This window comes from Schistocerca piceifrons, chromosome 7, assembly GCF_021461385.2.
Source record: "Schistocerca piceifrons isolate TAMUIC-IGC-003096 chromosome 7, iqSchPice1.1, whole genome shotgun sequence".
Taxonomy (NCBI): domain Eukaryota; kingdom Metazoa; phylum Arthropoda; class Insecta; order Orthoptera; family Acrididae; genus Schistocerca; species Schistocerca piceifrons.
The window spans coordinates 569,526,332-569,545,171 of NC_060144.1; positions in this window are offsets into that span (position 1 = coordinate 569,526,332).

The window sequence follows — 18,840 nt, forward strand, 5'->3', positions numbered from 1 at the left end:
TCCAAACCATCACTTCACAATATAAAACATACTTGAAAATATCTACCTCACTGTTAAAGTCCACATTTCATAAACTGACTACAATTTGCGTCTTTTCAACATGACGACCAAAGCTTGACTCTCTAATAACCATTTACGCGCCCAAAAATCAGAGTTACAAGTACGTCAAATATCATAGTGACAAAAGAAAGAATACACGTAAGAATAATATCATTGCAATATATACATATCGATGTATCGAAGTACCTCTACATTAATGAAATCAAATCTGAATGTTGTCACAGAAATATGTTAACTATTTTACAGAAACACAGTAGAATATTGCTGGTATAGAGAGGTTGAGGTGAGGTGCCGTAATGGTTACGTAATTCAAGTACCCCTACAAACTGTACTGCACTATCGCTGGTAAATTGCCGAGGTGATTGGTGAGCGGTTTTAAAAACTGCGTCCTCTGTGTTTAGAATACGTCTTGTACTAGGAAGACCTCTGTCCGTTGCTAGCGGACGAAGTTTACCAGTTTCCAGATGGCGTTGCTGCTGGCGACGAAAAACATTCTTGCCGGGATGGTGTCTTTGAGGGTACCGTGCATCGTATGCACGAGAACTAGCAGCACACTAGTTGTCGGATGCGCCCAGCACCAAAAGCATCCCGGCGTAATTATCGTTTGTGTACTCTGTCGGAAAGCAGCTCTACGTGAACTTGACTGGACAAGTTATGGTTGTACACTGCGCGGTAGGGAGATAAAATGCGTGCAGTTCAGTGGGTCCCACTGTCATATGACGGAGCGCTGTCATGATGTCTTTCTTCTGCACGACGAGAACTACAGAACAGACGTCTAAAAAATAAAGAAAAGGAAACTGACGACGATTCGAAACATAGCTCCATGGTGAATGTGGATTTGAAGGAGGGAAGGAAGATTGATTTTAACGTCCCGTCGATATCAAGGACATTAGAAACGGAGCACAAGCTCGGATTGTGTCGAGGATGCCGAAGGAAATCAGCATTGCCCTTTCAAAGGACCCATCCCGGCGTATGCCATGAGCAATTTAGGGACATGTGTTTGATGTCCTAGCAGTCTGCTCTGTGAACTACAATGGCTCGCACGTTAGTGCAATGTACAGTAATGAAATTTCGGTAATACATTTGTCAAGGTAACATGTTGTTGTTGTGGTCTTCAGTCCTGAGACTGGTTTGATGCAGCTCTCCACGCTACTCTATCCTGTGCAAGCTTCTTCATCTCCCAGTACCTACTGCAACCTACATCCTTCTGAATCTGCTTAGTGTATTCATCTCTTGGTCTCCCCAACGATTTTTACCCTCCACGCTGCCCTCCAGTACTAAATTGGTGATCCCTTGATGCCTCAGAACATGTCCTACCAACCGATCCCTTCTTCTGGTCAACTTGTGCCACAAACTTCACTTCTCCCCAATCCTATTCAATACATCCTCATTAGTTACGTGATCTACCCATCTAATCTTCAGCATTGTTCTGTAGCACCACATTTCGAAAGCTTCTATTCTCTTCTTGTCCATACTATTTACCGTCCATGTTTCACTTCCATACATGGCTACACTCGATACAAATACTTTCAGAAATGACTTCCTGACACTTAAATCTATACTCGATGTTAACAAATTTCTCTTCTTCAGAAACGCTTTCCTTGCCATTGCCAGTCTACATTTTATATCCTCTCTACTTCGACCATCATCAGTTATTTTACTCCCCAAATAGCAAATCTCCTTTACTACTTTAAGTGTCTCATTTCCTAATCTAATACCCTCAACATCACCCGACTTAATTCGACTACATTCCATTATCCTCGTTTTGCTTTTGTTCATGTTCATCTTATATCCTCCCTTCAAGACACCATCCATTCCGTTCAACTGCTCTTCCAAGTCCTTTGCTGTCTCTGACAGAATTACAATGTAATCGGCGAACCTCAAAGTTTTTATTTCTTCTCCATGGATTTTAATTCCTACTCCGAATTTTTCTTTTGTTTCCTTTACTGCTTGCTCAATATACAGATTGAATAACATCGGGGAGAGGCTACAACCCTGTCTTATTCCCTTCCCAACCACTGCTTCCCTTTCATGTACCTCGACTCTTATAACTGCTATCTGGTTTCTGTACAAATTGTAAATAGCCTTTCGCTCCCTGCATTTTACCTCTGCCACCTTTAGAATTTGAAAGAGAGTATTCCAGTCAACATTGTCAAAAGCTTTCTCCAAGTCTACAAATGCTAGAAACGTAGGTTTGCCTTTCCTTAATCTTTCTTCTAGGATAAGTCGTAAGGTCAGTATTGCCTCACGTGTTCCAGTATTTCTACGGAATCCAATCTGATCTTCCTCGAGGTCGGCTTCTACTAGTTTTTCCATTCGTCTGTAAAGAATTCGTGTTAGTATTTTGCAGCTGTGTCTTATTAAACTGATTGTTCGGTAATTTTCACATCTGTCAACACCTGCTTTCTTTGGGATTGGACATATATAAGAGATTAACATTATAATGTCACAGGTTAATGTAAGCGCGAGATAAGCCGTTGCAAAACGTGAAACTCTGATACATTAATAACCAGTGTAACCGCCAGGATATTGACTGCAAGCATTCAAACGTGCATGTATTGTGTTGCAAAGGTCCCGGATGTCGGTCTGTCGGATGCAATTCCATGCCTGTTGTACTTGGTCGGTCAATGCAGGGACGGCTAATGCTGTTTGTGGATGACGCTGGATTGTCATCCGATGATGTCTAATACATTCTCGACTGGGGACAGATCTGGTGATCGAGCAGGCCAAGGCGACATGTAAACCCTATCCAGAGCATATTGGGTTACAATAGCGGTATGCAGGCGAGCGTTATCATGTTGGAAAACACCCCCTGGATTGCTATCGATGAATCGCCGGAAAACAGGTCGAATCACCAGATTGACGTACAAATTTGCAGTCAGGGTGCGTTGGATGACCTCGAGAGCGTATCTGCTGTCACACGAAATCGCATCCCAGACCATAACTGCACGTGTAGCTGCAGTGTGTTAAGCACGCAGACGTATTGGCTGTAGGCGCTCAACTAGCTTCCTTCTAATCAACACACGGCCATCACTGGCACCGAAGCAGAACCAGCTTTCTTCAGAAAATACAATAGACGTCGTCCGTGCCCTCCAGTGAACTCTTGCTTGACACCACTGAAATCGCAAATGACGGTGGTTTGCGATCAGTGGAATGTACTCTACAGGGCGTCTGGCTCGGGGCTGTCTTTGAAGCAACTGATTTGTAACAGTTCGTTGTGTCACTGTGGTATCAACTACTGCTAAAATTGCTGCTACAGATGCAGCACGATGCACCAGAGCCATAAACCCAACAGGATGGTCTACACTCTCGGTGGTGCCACGTGGCCGTCCGCAGCTCTGTTTCTTGCAACCGTACATTCCGTCACATCCGTTGCCAGCAAGCATGTACAGTGACTACCAGATCTTTCTGCAGTATTGCAGAAGGAATATTCAGCTTCTCGTAGCCCTATTACGCGACCTCATTCAAACTCAGTGATTTGGGCTGATAATGGCATCTTCGTCGCCTTAAAGGCAGAAAATGAATTACATTTCCTTACCTAACTCCGACGAATCTCATCTTCGCATCTGTCTTCCCACACTTCTCTTCACATCGCCCCAGAGGATCATTCCTATACGAAACTTCCTGGCAGATTAAAACTGCGTGCCGGACCGAGACTCGAACTCGGGACCTTTGCCTTTCACGGGCAAGTGCTCTACCATCTGAGCTACCCAAGCACGATTGACGCCCCGTCCCCACAGCTTTACTTCTGCCAGTACCTCGTCTCCTAATTTCCAAACTTTACAGAAGCTCTCCTGCGAACCTGAAAGGCAAAGGTCCCGAGTTCGAGTCTCGGTCCGGCACACAGTTTTAATCTGCCAGGAAGTTTCATATAAGCGCACACTCCGCGGCAGAGTGAAAATCTCATTCTGGAAACATCCCCTAGGCTGTGGGTAAGCCATGCCTCCGCAATATCCTTTCTTTCAGTAGTGTTAGTTCTGCAAGGTTCGCAGGAGTGCTTCTGTAAAGTTTGGAAGGTAGGAGACGAGGTACTGGCAGAAGTAAAGCTGTGAGGAAGGGACGTGAGTCGTGTTTGGGTAGCTCGTTACTGTTTTTGGTAAATTAAAAAGATGACGTGAAAAAAAAAGTTGGTAGAGCGCTTGCCCGCGAAAGGCAAAGGTCCCGAGTTCGAGTCGCGGTCCGGCACACAGTTTTAATCTGCCAGGAAGTTTCATATCAGCGTGCACTCCTCTGCAGAGTGAAAATCTCATTCTGCACTCCTATACGTTTTACGATTCTGATACTTTTCTGCGATTCATGATCATTTGTTTAATTAAAAATAATAAGTATTTTCGCTTTTTAATGCGCAATGCTTTCCGTGTTTTTATATTGTCGATCAACTACCAAACCTTGCCTAGAGTGTCGATGGCCTGCAGCTCTTCCTGCATTTCTTTACGCTTTTCCCCTACACGACAACACGATTCGCGGAAAGTCGATTTCATATGCCTGTGCCACATGAGGTGGCGGCTTTTGAACGAGCCTTGCACACGAACCTGCTGTTGGCCTGAGAGAATGTGATAGGTCAGCGTCACGAAAGGTGCGCTGCTGACCTTCCCAGAGGTTCACTGGTAACCTTTCGGGCTGTGTGGTCCCTAAATGCAAACACACAGGGAATTAGGGCACTTTTTCTGGGTAGCTCCCTACAGTAATGGCAGTTGCTTTCATTAAACTCAGAACGATCTCCTTAATAATTTCCTTTATCATCGACCTAGTCAGAGGGTATAATCATACTTATAAAAAATGAACTGGCTTATATAACATCTTGCTGTTAATCGACCAGTGCAGTCGGAGGTGGATCCAGGATCCGGCGGATCCAGGATATTATATATATTCTGCTTTTAGTTTAATTGTGTATCGCTATGTGTTCAGTGAGTTTAATGAAATAACTTACTGCATTACCTAAAAAATATTCTTCAAATACGACACGTGCACTTAAAAAACTCCGTGTTTGTCTGCTAATGTAAAATAATCTATAAAAATGCTAATGTTCGTTTTCATTCTTAAATCTTCGAAATTAGTTCACCAATTGCTTTCATATGACAATGTTGCCATCGAATTCGCGCATGTGTTGATACGCAGCAATGACGATACAACTGCGAAAAGTTATAATAGAGTATTTGACTGTGTTCAGGAAATCCTCTTATATTGTTAATTACGTCAGTATCTGTTTGAGGATAAAAGGGGAGATATGATACTGCGTGAAGAGTTTGACAGAGCACTGAAAGACCTGAGTCGAAACAAGGCCTCCGGAGTAGACAACATTCCATTAGAACTACTGACAGCCTTGGGAGAGCCAGTCCTGACAAAACTCTACCATCTGGTGAGCAAGATGTATGAGACAGGCGAAATACCCTCAGACTTCAAGAAGAATATAATAATTCCAATCCCAAATAAAGCAGGCGTTGACAGAGGTGAAAATTACCGAACTATCAGTTTAATAAGTCACGGCTGCAAAATACTAACGCGAATTCTTTACAGACGAATGGAAAAACTGGTAGAAGCCGACCTTGAGGAAGATCAGTTTGGATTCCGTAGAAATGTGGGGACACGTGAGGCAATACTGACCCTACGACTTATTTTAGAAGCTAGATTAAGAAAAGCCAAACCTACGTTTCTAGCATTTGTAGACTTAGAGAAAGCTTTTGACAATGTTGACTGGAATACTCTCTTTCAAATTCTGAAGGTGGCAGGAGTAAAATACAGGGAGCGAAAGGCTATTTACAATTTGCACAGAAACCATATGGCAGTTATAAGAGTCGAGGGCCATGAAAGGGAAGCAGTGGTTGGGAAGGGAGTGAGACAGGGTTGTAGCCTCTCCCCAATGTTATTCAATCTGTATATTGAGCAAGCAGTAAAGGAAATAAAAGAAAAATTCGGAGTAGGTATTAAAATCCATGGAGAAGAAATAAAAACTGTAAGGTTCGCCGATGACATTGTAGTTCTGTCAGAGACAGCAAAGGACTTAGAAGAGCAGTTGAACGGAATGGACAGTGTCTTGGAAGGATATAAGATGAACATCAACAAAAGCAAAACGAGGATAATGGAATGTAGTCGAATTAAGTCGGGTGATGCTGAGGGAATTAGATTAGGAAATGAGACACTTAAAGTAGTAAAGGAGTTTTGCTATATGGGGAGCAAAATAACCGATGATGGTCGAAGTAGAGAGGATATAAAATGTAGACTGGCAATGGCAAGGAAAGCGATTCTGAAGAAGAGAAATTTGTTAACATCCAGTATAGATTTAAATGTCAGGAAGTCGTTTCTGAAAGCATTTGTATGGAGTGTAGCCATGTATGGAAGTGAAACATGGACGATAACTAGTTTGGACAAGAAGAGAATAGAAGCTTTCGAAATGTGGTGCTACAGAAGAATGCTGAAGATTAGATGGGTAGATCACATTCGTAATGAGGAGGTATTGTAAAGAATTGGGGAGAAAAGGAGTTTGTGGCACAACTTGACAAGAAGAAGGGACCGGTTGGTAGGACATGTTCCGAGGCATCAGGGGATCACAAGTTTGGCATTGGAGGGCAGCGTGGAGGGTAAAAATCGTAGAGGGAGACCAAGAGATGAATACACTAAGCAGATTTAGAAGGATGTAGGCTGCAGTAGGTACTGGGAGATGAAGAAGCTTGCACAGGATAGAGTAGCGTGGAGAGCTGCATCAAACCAGTCTCAGGACTGAAGAGCATAACAACAACAACTGTTTGAATCTGCTGACCGTAACATTTATATTCTTACTGTATGAGAGAATGGATTGTGAATGAATCCACAGACGTTATTTTCTTGTACATTATTACATTTGGCTAATTAATGTTTGTTCACATTCCGCATCAGAAGTGAGATGAAAGCCAAAATGGGGGAGAAGCGTTCATCTAGATCGAAAACGTGCAATTGCAGAATAAAAGGGACTGTCGTAAGGTTCTCACTATTTGCAACTAACGAGAATATTTTCAAGTATTCCTTCGGTGTTCATCGCTTAATTATCAACTCCATCTCTTTTCAAATTGCCACTAGAAACAAAATCTTACGTACGCACTGCAGGGAAAGTGCTAAAAAAGGGACACAGATCGCTCATGCCTCAGCGAATATTATCATTTTATTCATGTTGTTTCTTCTGTAGTTTATTCACTAAATGGAAGAGGCTTCTAGGTCTCTTTTTGAATTGTTACATCAAACTGCGTGCCATTGTTTACATCTTCGTCTTCAAGTAAAACATACTAGATAGGCCGACGTAAGCAGCCCCTAAAGCAATCGGAAAAAAAAGATCGGTCACGCACGAGGGGGGGGGGGGGAGGAGATTGCCCCCGTTGCCCCCCCCCCCCTCCTGGATCCGCCCCTGAGTGCAGTGCGGTTTAATATCCCACCAAGCATTTAACTGCCGCATGGAAGCTCGTAAAAATTACGACATGCCGACTTTACAGCGCGTTCGTGTTATTGCTTTTCTTGTCAACTGGTCTGCATCTGAACAATAATACTATACCTAAGAAGCTTTAGAACAACATCCTACATTTTTATCACTGTTTGTCATACAAGGAACAAGTGAAGGAAAGCACTGATTTATTTCAGCTGTCTGTTTTGTGACTCTGTGTAACTAAATTGTCACGACTGTTGCATTACGAGTAGGCGGAAGCGGGAATTTCCCCGCTGGGTCCACGCAGACACAGGAAGACACAGTGGCGTCTGCGTGAACGAATACCGGATGGGCATCGCATTTTCAGGAAAACAACATTACAGACCTTACAAACACGACACAACAAAACCAGATTCACCATGAAAATGGAGGCGATGAGACACGTAAAGTCACATAAAGTATCAAATGAAACCTGACGACGTCAGCAAACACCACAACAGACTTCGCTTCAAATTCCGCGCTTATATCAAAAACTACAAACGATTTTATGAAAGACAGATGTGCAAATGAGCCGCAGCTATAAATCTTCGACAACTACACGAAGGCAGCGAAAGTTACCTAGTTCGTCACCTAATCCCAGATAATGACTGCCTGCAGGTGGCATTATTAATTATGTGAATGATTATTAATAAAAGCTATAAAATCGGTTGGAAGAGCTGTTATTAAAAAGTAAAACATACGGATAAAACACTTATGCTTAAAGAGCAGGATGCTTTTTTTCCAGGCTGGCCATATGTACAGTATTTTGTAATTCTTACGTAATTCCTTTATGTTGTAAACCTGGACGTAAACATGGGTACCTTCGAACTTTACCAGTAGCTTGTGTAATACAGTATTGCTTTTGTAATGAGATGTCGTGAAATGACCATAATACTTTTGCGATTATTCTAATATTATGTATGTAGGTGCAAATAGTCTTAGTTTTGATTATTGGTCATTGTATCAACACTCAACATGGATTCAGTAGTGTATGGCGTCGCAGAGTGTATTTCAGAGCCAACAGCAACATGTCTTTGGTTTTTCAGTACTTCGTCCAGGGTGCCTTTCGTATTTTAAGACTACTAATGTGTCAGCGTATGAAGTTTCGGCAGCGAAGCAGCCACCATAACAGAACTCTTTTAACTATGTTTGGGCGCTAATCGTTGGATTTAAAATAATTTAACTTTGCACTGGACTTGTAATATTTGACGTTGGCATCAGTGATTGAGTTTGTACGTCAATAAGAACTTCAATTTCATTTGTTGGACTTGAGACTGCTCAATTGTTTTGCTGCAGTTAGTATGCAGACTCGCGTGTCGTGGACTTGTTTGCTTCCTTGTTTGTTTTTGCAGGGGTTATTTAGGATAATGAACATTAGTTTCATATCACTATGGATAGTACTTTCTGACTTTGAGTGTTTGCTTACAAATTTTTTGATTAATGGGCTGTTAAGCGAACATTACACGCACGTGTCCTGTTTATGTCGCTCTGCTGCTGTGCATTAATTAAATCTTTGTTTCTCACATGAATTCGCAAGTGTGTAAGACCAGCATTTGCAAATGTGTGAACTATTTTGAACAAACACTCCCTTGGTTGAGCGATAACGATATTCTTTCGAGAACATTATTACTCCCACGAGGCAAGAAGTTTATTTATTTACCTTGCCCAGCCACATGCAAGAAGACATCGTTGGAACCTGTGAGCTCAGTACTACACCGGAGAGATTAGTCAAGGACATCATTGCCTAGGAAACCGTGACGCTGTTTGGTGGAGTCGCCATATTGTAACCGGGCGGTAGTACTTCTTTATCAAAAAAAAAAAAAAAAAAGGTTCAAATGGCTCTGAGCACTATGGGACTTAACATCTGTGGTCATCAGTCCCCTAGAACTTAGAACTACTTAAACCTAACTAACCTAAGGACATCACACACATCCATGCCCGAGGCAGGATTCGAACCTGCGACCGTAGCGGTCACGCGGATCCAGACTGAAGTGCCTAGAACCGCACGGCCACAGCGGCCAGCCACTTCTTTATCGTTCTTCCGCTTGTGACTTTAAAGTGATGGTTAAGTAGGAAAATGAAACATCTACAGCCGTACTTATGGAGTCATTTGTTGTATCGGAACCAGTTTCGGTGCTTCAATGCAACGTCTTCAGGCCTTAGCAGATGGCGAAGGGTTAACACCATCCATATACACGATGTGTCAGAGGCCAACATCTGTAACTGGTTTTCGCAGATTACCTGTAACGGCAATGTTGTCTCTCCAATCATGTGCATACATGGTGTTAGAAGCCTCTCCCAGAAGTTTATACATTTCAGTTTCGCGATAAATCATACAACTCTAAAGGTTGTAAACTCAACTAAATATCAGGGATTACAATTACGAATAACCTAAGTTGGAACTGTCAAATAGATAATGTTGGTCATGCGGGGTAGCTGCGCAGTCTAGGGCGCTTTGAAGTGTTCGCGCGGTCCCCCCCCCCCCCCTCCCCCCCGTCGAAGGTTCGAGTCCTCCCTCGGGCATGGGTGTGTGTGTTAGTTTAATTTTGACTAAGTAATGTGTATGCCTAGGGGCCGATGACCTCAGCAGTTTGGTCCCATAGGAACTTACCACAAATTTAAAAAACGTAATGTTGTCGGTAAAGCAAACCAAGGACTACGATTCATTGGCAGAACTGCGAGAAAATGCAGCAAGTTTACTAGAAATACTGTCTACACTACGCTTGTTTGCCTCATCTGGAGTACTGATGTACAGTGTGGCATACGCGTCAGATGGAATCGAGGGAGGATACTGACAAAGTTGAAAGAAGGGCAGCTCGTTTTGTACTGTCGCGAAATAGGGGAGAGAGCGCCACAGATATGGTACGTGATAGGGGTGGCAATCATGAAAACAAAGGCAATTACCGTTGTGGCAGGGTCTTCTCATGAAATTTCAATCATCAAGTTTCTCCTCAGAGTGTGAAACTATTTTGTTTGCGCCCGTCTACATAGGGAGGAACTATGATCATAATAAAATAAGAGAAATCGGAGCTCGCACGGAAGGATTTAAGTGTTCGTTTTTCTACGCGCTGTTCGAAAGTGGTACGGTAGAGAAATATCTTGAAGGTGGTTCGATGAACCCTCTGCCAGGCATTTAATTGTGAACAGCAGAGTAATCATTCAGATGTAGAGGACATGAAGAATAAAGATGTGGAGTGTTAATCAAGATCGTTTTATTTAAAAAGCTTTAAGAGTTTTCACATAAAGAAGTGGGAGACATTACCTTTAAGTGCTTGCTCGTACATCTGCTGTTTCGCGGTGTTACATCTTTTATTTCTGTCAATGTACGTAGCGTTTCTAGATTTGCTGACAGAATTTCTTATCCTTCTTCGAAAACCGTAGTTTCCATTGCGAAAGAAATACCATCTGCATAGCGAATGTTAGAGATGTTTTCACCGACCTGTCGCTTGTGTGTAAATTGAACAAAACGGGACCCCAAACTTATCCTTCGGGAAGTTAATTTTTATCTTATATGATTTTCGTGAACCCTTTTCCGACAATGAATGCGCTTTTGTGGATATAGTCCCGTTGATTACTGTGATTTGTAGACAATCTCCAAGACAGTATACAGTGGGCAACGTTCTGTTAGAACAAAGAGGATAAAACTCTGCACACGTGACGGCCGAAGAAGTTGTTCAGTTCCTGCTGGCAGAGAAAACTACAGAAACCCGACGAGAGGTGTAGGACTCCAAAATTAGCAACTTGCAGCTTAAGATCGAAGGAATGAGTAAAGAGCAGAGAAATTCGAAGCGGATGCGTAGAACAATTCGCGCACATTGTGAGTGTAGGACGGATAATATTGAGCACTAATGGAGGACCTAACTGTGTAGTAATAGTGCAGCCGGTCCGCGTGTAAACAGAGTAAATCTTGACCAGAGTAACAAAGAGATTTGACAGTTGAGTGGGGAACGCAGTAATGTTGTCCGGTTCGTCGCTATGAGCAGGAGCATTAATGGCATTGGTAACAACAGCCATGCTGTTGTGTATTGAGTTCGTTCGTACGGGCTCCGTTACTGTGCAGCGTTTAGTTTGTTTCACAGTATCGTAATAGTCTTATCACTTTCCTCAGCAACTTCACTGTTAGCTTCACACATTCAGTAAAACAAACGTACCGCACTGAGAAACAAAGCATGTAACAACAATTCACAATTTTGTTGCAGACCGCAATATTGTCGTCCGCATCTGATTGGCGACTGGCAGTTGAGGTGAAAGAGTGATTTAACAGTTGCACACGGGACAGAAAGTGTAACGAAACTGGCGCTCTGATTGGTTGTTGCCGTGGAAACAATCAGCTGTGAGTAGCGTTGTTATCCCGACCCAGGTGTAGTTCTCTGTAGTGACCGTAGACTGTGTTGTCGGCACACGTATTACACATGAACGGTATCGAGATTGGGACGACGGAAGTGGTCGAACGTTACGTCGTCGTAGTAGGACGCTACTTTAGCCTGCACTTTCCATTCAGTCTTTTTCTCCCTTTCTGAAATGGCGAAATAATCGTCGGAAATGGTGAACTGTAATTTAAGTCTAGTTCAAACATTGGCCCTGTATTACTCAGAAGAGACCAATTGAAGTTTTGCATTACTGTTACAAGTGAGAGTTATACGTGCAAACTGGAATTACTGAGCCTTGCGTGGGACTATTAATAGTGTTCGTGATCGTGTGGTGCCACCGAATTTGAGTGCTGTTTCGTGTTTTGGAGGTCTGTATAAACACAGTTTATGACTTCTCTTACATTCTCGATCAAGCACTTCGATATATTCAAGGGTCACCTTCTCAAAAAAAGTAATTGCTGTGATAGGGCACGGAAGGCGTGCGATTTATATCTACATCTACAGTCTGCAAACCACTGTGATCTGCATGGCAGGGAATACGTCCAATTATACCAGTTGTTGGTGCTTTTTCCCGTTCCATTGAGGTATGTAGCGCGGGAAGAATGATTCCAAAAACGCATCTGTCTGGCAACTCTAATCTTGTTTTTGTGATGCGTGTGGTAGCAATACGCAGAGGTCATACTATAGCCCTAGATTTACCCGTTAAAGTTGGTTCTAGAAACTTTCGAAATAGGCTTTCACGGGATACTTCGCGCCTTTACCGATCCATGATTGCTGAGAGGTTTCTGCTTTTGCTTTATCCGTGTCAACTTTGTTGCTAATTACGATTCGCCTAGTATTCAGATTTTGTATTTGTGCCCCCTTCAGCTTGCGACTCGTGACGCACAGGTCTTGAACCGGCCTTCTAAGAAAGATTTGTTGCGTCCTCTGAAAGATATTCGTATCACCAAAGTCCCATGTGCTTACAATATCTCACGTGAATGTGACAGTAGCTACGCCAGAATGTATATTAAGACCTATTCCCAGCACTGTTGCGAACACAACAACAAAAATACAGAAAAACTTGCTGCTGGCGGACACAGCCTTACGATAAGAAGAAGATCTTGTTTCAGTGGAAACGGATTCTGACTCACTTTTCACATTACTCGACCCAATCGTAAAAAGGCTGTGGTTATCAAAATGTGGGTCCACGACCTTAATACAGATATCGGCTACGCACTGAACAATATGTGGAACTGGTCACTTGATTCCGAGAGAGAGTGTTGGGGAATAACCGTAGCGTACGTCGCGATGGAAGCAAAGGCGCTGGGGGTGACGTCAATGTGAAAGCTGTATACAGAGGGCACAAGTGCATCAGCTTCTCGTGTGTGATTATATCACTCATCAGTCAGTCACTCGCTCTCCTGACGAAGGCAAAAGGACACATTCTTGAAAGATCTTTTATTTATTGAGAACTAACGCGAGAAGTGTACCGAGAACTTTTAATGTAGCAATGCAGTGTGTTCCATTATCGAAACTTCTAAATGACTAAAACGATCATGCGGTGATATCGTTCCTGTAGTGGATTTCCTATGTAATGGCTTGCAAGCAAGCAGGAAGCCCCGCTTTCTATGGAAGATGGAACAATCGGGACCGAACGACCGACCGCCGTCTCGTCCTCAGGTATCGGGGTCATTTGGATGCGGTATTTGAGGTCAGCACACCACACCTCCTGGCCGTTGTCGGCTCTGCAGACCTGGGAGTACCCACTCCTCAATCAGGTACCTCCTCAACTAGCATCACCGGAGAGACTGCACACTGTTCCAGTCTTCCAGCGAGCAAAAAGTACCGGGAACCCAACCCGGATCTGCCACACAGGAGCCAGGGTCTGTGACCGATGAACTATCGAGACGACAATGGATTCCAGCAGCAACAAAAACTGGATTTTCTGTATTTCACATATTTAAAAATGACAGGATTTAAAAATTTAAAATGCTGTCATATTATACTCATTAAGGAGTAAAGAGTTACTTTAACGGTTTAACACAGTAAGTGAGGTATTAAACTTAAAAACTGTGTACCAGCAGTTGTCTTTCAACGCAGCACAACTTTCGGCGCGCAAATTATCGAGACCATATTCTTCCATTTAACTCTTCATATTGTGGGCAGTTGCTTTACTATTCCTGACGGTATTTTTGTTCCGTCGTTGCAACTACAAGAAAATGCCTCTTTTTTTCTCACCAGAAGCGTTTGGCTGTATTGAAGAAAACGATTATCAGAGGTCTGTAATTAAAAACATTAAGAATCTGATTTATTTTTAACGTCGAATAAAAGTTCTTTAACAATTTGTTGGTCTTTCTTCTTCTTCTGCTTTTACGGCCTCATTGGACCACTTCAGTCAATCATTTCTGGTCCTCTTCTTTGGTATTTTCCCCTTCCGAGTGGCCCAGTATCTCTTCATTCGTTCCGATGCTTTTCGTCGTTCCTCATCTGTAAATACCCTTTTCATTGTATGTCGTTTGTCAATTTTTGGTTTAAATCTTATTTCTGTGTCCCTCAACTTCTTTAAATTTGGCGTTTTGTTCTGCAAATCATCCAGAGTTATTTCCAGTTCTTCCATATCCTCTCTTATTTCCTTACGCCATCCTCCTTGTTGTTTCAAATTCCAGAGTTTCTCAATAATTTTCCTTGATAATCTGGTTTCTGGTGTCCTCAGAATGTGACCACAAAAAGAGATCCTTTTCTTTCGTATAGTATCGGTGATGGGCTCCAGTTCTCTGTATACCACTTCATTTGGAACTATCCGCCATTGCCCAGCTTTTTGATATTTCTTATTTATGCATGTTCTAGCAATTCTTCTCTCTATTTTTAAAATTTTGTCAATTCTGTTTTTCTGGGTGACTTTAAAAAGAGTTTCACTTCCGTATGTAATCTCTGGTTGAACCACCGTCTTGTAATGTTTTAATTTTGTTTTAATTGATAGACATTTTTTATTGTACGTAGACCATGTTAGTTTTTGAGCTTTTATCATTTTATTAGTTCTTGCTCGCCATGCAGGTTTCTCGACCAATTTATGTGTTATAATTTCATCCAGGTATTTAAATTGTTTCACTATTTTAATTTCCCTATTGTTCACTGTGATGTGATCTATTACAAGTGGATCCGTTACCATTATTTCAGTCTTTTCAAATGATGTCTGGAGTCCTAATTTTTGTGCTATATTTTGTAAGCTTGTTATTTGTTTCGTGGCTTCCTGAATATTATTAGTTAGTAATGCTAGGTCATCAGCAAATCCCAAGCAATTTAGGTTTATTTTGTCTTTCTTAGTTCCAATTTTAATATTCATAGGATTTTCCTTGTACCATTCTCTCATTACATATTCAAGAGCACAATTGAATAGCAATGGTGATAAACAATCTCCCTGTCTCAACCCTGTTTTAATCGTAAATGGTTCAGATATTTCTCCTCTAAATTTTACTTTGGATTTGGTGTTTGTTAAGGTTAACTGTATCATTTTTATTAATTTAGGATGAAGTCCAAAATTCCTTAATATTTTCATCATTGAAGATCTATGGATGCAATCATACGCCTTTTTGAAATCTACAAAGGTTATGACTAGTTGTTTTTGCCTTCTTTTGTAGACATCCATAAGTAACTTCAAGGTGATTATCTGTTCTGGGCAGCTTCTCCAGGATCTAAATCCTCCCTGATATTCTCCCAGTTCCAGTTCTAATTGATCTTTACAGCGGTTGTATAGTATTCTTGACATGATCTTATACGTGCAGTCCAAAAGGGAAATTCCTCTATAGTTGTCTGGATTTGATTTTTCTCCTTTCTTATGTAATGGATGTATTATAGCAGTAGTCCAATTTTCTGGTAATTTCTCTTCATTCCAGATTTTTACTATGCATTGGTGTAATGCTATCTTTACTGGTTCTGCTGCATATTTCCAAAGTTCAGCAAACGTTTGATCTTCTCCACTTGCTTTGTAGTTTTTGAGTTCTTTCAAAGCTCTGTAGGCCTCATTAATTGTAGGTGGATTTATATTTTCTGCTGGTGTTTTAATTGGGGTTTCTGTGTTTATCTGAAGAAGTTCTGGGGGATCTTCACAATTTAGTAACTTGATAAATGTTTCTGCTAGAATTTCTGTATTTTTACTATTGCTATGGGCTAGGTTATTATCTTTATCTTTTAACATTAATGTTGGAGGATCATATCTTTGTAATTGTCTGCCAAATATTTTGTAATAGTCTCTTGAGTTTGTTTTTTCACTATTTGTTTCTATCATTAGAAGTATATCTTTTTGGTACTGTCGTTTAACTCTCCTTATTATTTTTTGTGTTGTCTTCCTTTGTTTTGTGAGTTCCAAATATGATTTTTCTGTTTTTTTCATTTTGATGCCTTAACCAGGCTTGGTGTCGATCCAACACTGCTTCATCACATTCATCGTTCCACCACTGGTGTTTTTTCCTTGTATTTATAGGGGCAACTTGTTCAGCTATTTGTTTCAATTTGGGAATTATTTCTTCCAGATCATCTGTTATTTTTATATCCCTGGTTTGTGCTTCATAATCCTCATTTTGTATCAGTTTATGAGGGTCATGGGCGTGCAAAATGGTTCAAATGGCTCTGAGCACTATGGGACTTAACATCTATGGTCATCAGTCCCCTAGAACTTAGAACTACTTAAACCTAACTAACCTATGGACATCACACAACACCCAGTCATCACGAGGCAGAGAAAATCCCTGACCCCACCGGGAATCGAACCCGGGAACCCGGGCGTGGGAAGCGAGAACGCTACCGCACGACCACGAGTTGCGGACATGGGCGTGCAAAATGTAAGTTCGAAGGAAGGTTTCGTATCATATGTCGCTGCCAAGTAATGCCTTTACTTACGGTAATTTCTACTTATTTTTTCGCCTACGTCAGAAAATGCCGTCCGCTCGCACGTCCTTCGTTTCTTTCTTCATTAGTCACTGGTACTCTAATTTTTCGCTGCTTTGCAGAACTGTGCATTTTTTCACTTTTTACGCATCACACTTTTTCGTACACGACTATTTACTGTTTACTTGTGTACTTCTAAGTGTGTATTGTGTTTTGTAGCGTTGCCAACACTGCCTCTAGTGCGCCTTATTCCTTTTTCTTTGTAGTTAATTAGGTGAAAGACAAACTAGAGGCAATGTCATTCCTGTTCGTCTCGTTGTATATTTGTTTCATTTACCTTCTGTACAGTACTGTAGCAGTTCTTTCAGTCTATGGTTCAAGTTTCATCGAGCGGCATTACTTGGCAGCGACATATGATACGAAACCTTCCTTCGAACTTACATTTTGCACGCCCATGTCCGCAGCTCGTGGTCGTGCGGTAGCGTTCTCGCTTCCCACGCCCGGGTTCCCGGGTTCGATTCTCGGCGGGGTCAGGGATTTTCTCTGCCTCGTGATGACTGGGTGTTGTGTGATGTCCCTAGGTTAGTTAGGTTTAAGTAGTTCTAAGTACTAGGGGACTGATGACCATAGATGTTAAGTCCCATAGTGCTCAGAGCCATTTGAAATATTTTGCACGCCCATGAGGAATACAAAAGGTCACCTCTTGAAGTGAGCGCTAACAGTCATCGCTTCTAATTGGGGAGCACACTAGTATCTGGCATATCGTGTGATATGATATCCCAGTTATTGTCCCTGGCATAAATCAAAACACTTAGAACATAGAGACGATGGCACTATGGCCTTCAACAAAAGGGGCTGTCTTACGTTAATATGTGCCACGTATGTGGACCGCGAACTCTTTACAGACGAATGGAAAAACTGGTAGAAACCGTCCTCGGGGAAGATAAGTTTGGATTCCGTAGAAATATTGGAACACGTGAGGCAATACCGACCCTACGGCTTATCTTAGAAGCTAGATTAAGGAAAGGCAACCTACGTCTCTAGCATTTCTAGACCTAGAGAAAGCTTTTGACAATGTTGACTGGAATACTCTCTTTCAAATTCTGAAGATGGCAGGGGTAAAATACAGGGAGCGAAAAGCTATTTACAGTTTGTACACAAACCAGATGACAGTTATAAGAGTCGAGGGGCATGAAAGGGAAGCAGTGATTGGGAAGGGAGTGAGACAGGGTTGTAGCCTCTCCCCGATGTTATTCAATCTGTATATTGAGCAAGCAGCGAAGGAAACAAAAGAAAAATTTGGAGTAGGTATTAAAATACATGGAGAAGAAGTAAAAACTTTGAGGTTCGCCGATTACATTGTAATTCTGTCAGAGACAGCAATGGACTTGGAAGAGCAGTTGAACGGAATGGATGGTGTCTTGAAGGGAGGATATAAGATGAACATGAACAAAAGCAAAACGAGAATAATGGAATGTAGTCGAATTATAAATCGGGTGATGCTGAGGGGATTAGATTAGCAAATGAGACACTTAAAGTAGTAGGTAGCTTTGCTATTTGGGGAGTAAAATAACTGATGATGGTCGAAGTAGAGAGGATATAAAATGTAGACTGGCAATGGGAAGGAAAGCGTTTCTGAAGAAGAGAAATTTGTTAATATCGAGTTTAGATTTAAGTGTCAGGAAGTCGTTTGTGAAAGTATTTGTATGGAGTGTTGCCATGTATGGAACTGAAACATGGACGATAAATAGTTTGGACAAGAAGAGAATAGAAGCTTTCGAAATGTGGTGCTACAGAAGAATGCTGAAGATAAGGTGGGTAGATCACGTAACTAATGAAGAGTTATTGAATAGGATTGGGGAGAAGAGAAGTTTGTGGCACAACTTGACTAGAAGAAGAGATCGGTTGGTAGGACATGTTCTGAGGCATCAAGGGATCACCCATTTAGTATTGGAGGGCAGCGTGGAGGGTAAAAATCGTAGAGGGAGACCAAGAGATTAATACACTAAGCAGATTCAGAAGGATGTAAATTGCAGTAGTTACTGCGAGATGAAGAAGCTTGCACAGGATAGAGTAGCATGGAGAGCTGCATCAAACGAGTCTCAGGACTGAAGA